This window comes from Sceloporus undulatus, chromosome 1 (assembly GCF_019175285.1).
Source record: "Sceloporus undulatus isolate JIND9_A2432 ecotype Alabama chromosome 1, SceUnd_v1.1, whole genome shotgun sequence".
In the NCBI taxonomy this organism is placed as follows: domain Eukaryota; kingdom Metazoa; phylum Chordata; class Lepidosauria; order Squamata; family Phrynosomatidae; genus Sceloporus; species Sceloporus undulatus.
The window spans coordinates 365,938,328-365,942,926 of NC_056522.1; the positions used below are offsets into that span (position 1 = coordinate 365,938,328).

Consider the following 4,599-nt stretch of genomic DNA (forward strand, 5'->3'; position numbering starts at 1 on the left):
AAAAGGGGGATTAAACAATTCTATCCATTAAAATTACAGACAATAAAATCTAAAAAACAATAATACAATAATAGAATAACAGTGAGCAGAGTCTTCACTTGTATAAGATAAGAAATGAAGCTGCACTCAGGAGTTGCTGGCAGTTATTGTGCACACATGGGGAAGGAGTTTGGAAGAAAGTAGCAGCTTTTACCCCCAAAGACCAGTGTATCTCACTGGTGGAGACTTCTGGCTTGACAGGCTGCCTTAGGAGCAGGATGACCAGATGTCATCTTTTTCCAGGACATGTCCTACATTTCAACGTTCTGACCAGGAACAATTCTAAAATGTCCTTCATTTTGAGCTTCACTGAAATGCACAGTGAGCAGCACCACATTTGGTGTTCCCCTTTGAGAAATTTATCTATTTGGCAGTCTCTCCTTGACGCAAATATCGAGGGATAGGATGGATCCTTCTAGAGTTCTTTTTTCCTAGGAGCAGCAGCAGACAAAGACTCACAACCAGAGCTCAGGGTGCATTTTTTTCTCAGAGGGGAAATGGACAGCAAACCAGTTACGAAATGGTCTGCTTGAGGACACAGTGCAAATGTCAAGAGTTCTTTCCCCCTTGATTTCAGCACAATGGACAAATGGAAGGAATGATTTAAATGTAGAGTCAGTGAAGGGTTTATTGCTAGTAAAGTACAATTTTAAGCATTTGTCATGTTCAGAGTTCTGTACATATATTGCAAGCCAACAAGGCGTTTAAACAAAGGTAAATTCATCAGAAAAATACAACTGAATACATAATAAAGTACAGTGTATGTAATATAGCTGTGAATAAACCATATGAAATGAAATTATATTTATATTAGTGTTTTTAGCCTACATTTTTCTTGAATGGCCTACATTTTGTGGTGCCTTGTCCTTCTTTGCAGTTAGGACAACTGGTCATTTGGCTTAGGGGAGGGGGCTTCACCAATTACATGAAGACCTAATAAGTCCCTCCTTCTGCAACAGCCAAAAAAAGACTTATGGTAACATAAATATACCTCAAGTAATGTGTGTGTTGTGTCACAAAATATACTCCAGACACAGCATGCTTTTGAGTTACTTTATGATATATGTGGGTGCCAGCTTGATGTCAACACAGAACTTGGAAATATTTCTTTTCGGCCTACTGAGTCCAAAATGACTTGGCTAGCATGGCCACCAGCCAGTATCACATGAACTGCATGTATCTCTATGTATAAATTTGTGTATCTTTGATAAAGTGGAAAAGCAAAGAAATTCTAATCCCTTGTTCCACTGTTACACCTTGTAGCTGATTCCCAGGTATAGACGCTTGCGTATGTTTTATTTGTTTATTCATTTTCTATCCTGCCTTTCTCCTGGAATGGGACTCAAGGTGCTTATAACAAATTAAATCAAGGTCCAGCTATATAAAAGTTAAAATACAATTAACTAAAGCATTCTATTAAAAGCATCTAGTTTAAAAGCCATTTAGGACATAATTAAAAAGATAAAAGCACAGCACCACACATTAAAACACTCTTCTGCCACTGGAGTTAAGAGACAAAGACCTGCTTAAGGAAAAGGCTTTATTCTATGTTGTTGCCAAATATGTCTCTTATAGTGGTGGGACTTAGGGTTTGTCTTCATTTGGTGGAATATTCCAAGCTGCCAGAGTATTCTGTCCCCAAATATCCCCCCTTACCTGCCCTCTTTTGCTGCAGCAAACAACAGGAAACTGCCTTCCTATGTAGTCTTCGTTTGTCACCCAGTGCCACTGCCAAGATCAGAATGCATCAGCCAGCCATATTTTCAATGCTGGGCACCTTGTTCTGACTCACACCTGCAGAAGTGGTACCAGCAGCTCTCAGGGACCATAAGTGAAGGCATCCACTATCACTGCTGCAAATAGAGCCAAAAGCCCATAGCAAAATGCAATGGCATCACTGGGGTTGGCGTCACTTGGTGCGCTAACTCATGGTGTCACCTCCCTTGATCTCCTCCCATACCACACCATACAGAATCCTTAGTAAAGTTTTTTGTACTTATGTTACTCATGAATTGCAATTCCTACATATCACTGAATGTAATGGCAATCGTTTTTTGTGGGTTTTTCGGGCTATGTGGCCATGTTCTAGCAGAGTTTCTTTTTGACGTTTCACCAACATCTGTGAAGATGCCAGCCACAGATGCTGGCAAAACGTCAGAAAGAAACTCTGCTAAAACATGGCCACATAGCCGGAAAAACCCACAAAAAAACTATGGATACTGGCCATGAAAGCCTTCAGCTTTGTAATGGCAATAGCTGTGACATCAACAACAAGCAAAACTAAAATTCTACCTTTAAATTACATTGTCATATGCACAGCCTAAATGTATTATTTCATTTGCCACATTACCGCACTACACTCTTATAGTGCTGCTATTCCACTTTTACTGCTCTGGTTGCCTCCTGTTGCATTTTGGGGTTTGCAGTTTAGTGAGGCCTAAGAGCTTGCTGGCTGAGAATTCTAAATGCCCCTCCTTTAAATGCAAATCCCAGAATGCCAAGGAGGCAGCCAAATTTTCAAAATTTTATTTTATTTTTTAAAAGAATTTTATTGTTTAAAAAAATAGTTACAGAGACATCAAACATAAACAGACAAACACAAAATACAATACCTTCCACAACATATACCCTATTAAATATCTATACAAACATTTCCTAAATGACCTACCTACTTATTAGATCTAAATCTCATTCTCTTCTAAACATTCCCTGGCACTGAAAGACAATTTTACATATTTTAAAATTTATTGTTTCTCCTTTCTTTCCCACTGAGCCTTGCCCCATTCACACAATCTCTTCAGCATTTTAAAAGGATGCAGATGATGCTCACTTAGGCAGCACATATACTAAAAATTGAAACAATACAGAGAAGATTAGCATGGCCCCTCCGCAACGATAACATGCAAATTTGTGAAGCATTACAAAGAGATGCAGATGCCCACCGAAGCCGATTTCTGCCAAAAGTCAGATGTATGGAGATCACTGAAGTCACCTCCCTTAGGGTGTCCACCTAGTGTGGTACACACCCCCTGGTGATACTTCAGATATTTAAACAGGTTTATCATATCACCTCTTAACCTTTTCTTCTCAAGGCTAAATTTACCCAGCTCCCTAAGTCTCTCCTCATAGGGCATGATTTCCAGACCCTTCACTAATTTGGTTGCCTTCCTTTTGGACACACTCCAGGTTAAGGGGAAGAAGCTCCAAATTGGGTGCAGCCATTGTGAAGACAGTCCACACACAATTCAGGGTTTTGGCCACCACTCATGTAAATAGGTCACAGAGACCCCAGAGGGAATTTGGGGGAATTTGTTCATGTAGACAAGCCCATAGAAACCGCTCTCCTTGTAGTTGTACAGGAGGTTCTATGATATGTCAGTTCTGCTCACGTATCAGATGACACCTGGAATGTTCTTTGCATTGTGACACATTATGGAAAAGATGGGCTATCTTACGCCCGGTACAGACCGCCCCAAAAGGGCGGTCTGCCGGCACCTAGTTTTCTGCAGGACAAACTGTTACGTAAGCGCAGCACTTACGTAATGATGGCAGCACCCATCTGTACAGGGCGCCGCCATTTTGATGCCCTCGTCATGTACGAAGGGCAAAGGGTGTCTAGAGGTGCTGCCCCTCACACGTGATGAGGGTGTCCTTTGGGGCCCATCTGGGTGGGCCTTAGGTGTATGCCGTGTTTTTCTTTCTCTTACATGCCATTTACGGCCTCATCTGAAGTGGCAGACACCCCTGTTTCTCTTTCAGAGACTCTGACCTTCCTTTATTTAGCTCAAACTCATGGCACTGTAGAAAAGTAATTCATACAAAGGGCGATAAGGTATCTCAAGCCTCATAACATGTTCCTGTTTTTTGTTCACTCGCAATGTACTGATAGGATCTCTCTCCTTGGATGGAATTTTAAAAAGGTGTAATCAGCATGTCCAAAGTGTGGCAAGTTTATGTGTGTGTGAGAAGAGGAAAACAAAGATTGTAATGTAGATTTGATTTCCAACCCTTGCCACAAAAAATAAAGAAATTTAATTTGCTTGAGGTGATGCTATACACAGTTGAAAAAACTCATATTTTCTTTTTGCTACTATGTGTCATATAATTATTATAGCCTATGATTAGTTTTTTGTTCTTGTCATTGTCGTTGCTGAGTTGGGGATAACACAGCACAGTTACATTTCTGATTTCAAAGACCAGGAGGAGGAGGAGGAACATAAGAAGCTACCGTATGCAGCGTTTAAATTAAAGAGTCCATCTACATGCCCTCCAACTGTCCTGATCTGTTAATTTACCTTCTTTCCTCCCACTTTCTCCTATGTCTTCTGCTTACATTGGTTGCTGCAATCTGAATTCAAAGTACAGAAGCAGTCTGCACTCAATTAACTATAAGGGTGGGTCCAGACTGCAGAATTAAAGCAGTCTGACACTACTTTAACTGTCATGATGTTATCCTGTGGAATCCTGGGATTTGTAGTTTAGTGAGGTACCAGAGATCTCTGACAGACCAGAATGAATGCCTTTTCAAATCACAAATACCAGGATTCCATAGGACAGTGT

General features: G+C 40.6%; 1 non-coding gene across 1 annotated transcript; it reads left to right on the forward strand.

The window, feature by feature from the left end:
• The first annotated feature begins 2,861 nt into the window (after positions 1–2,861).
• LOC121920114 lies at positions 2,862–2,969 on the forward strand. The gene has a single exon (XR_006101654.1). It is a non-coding gene; the product is annotated as a U6 spliceosomal RNA (small nuclear RNA).
• The last annotated feature ends 1,630 nt before the right edge of the window (positions 2,970–4,599 follow it).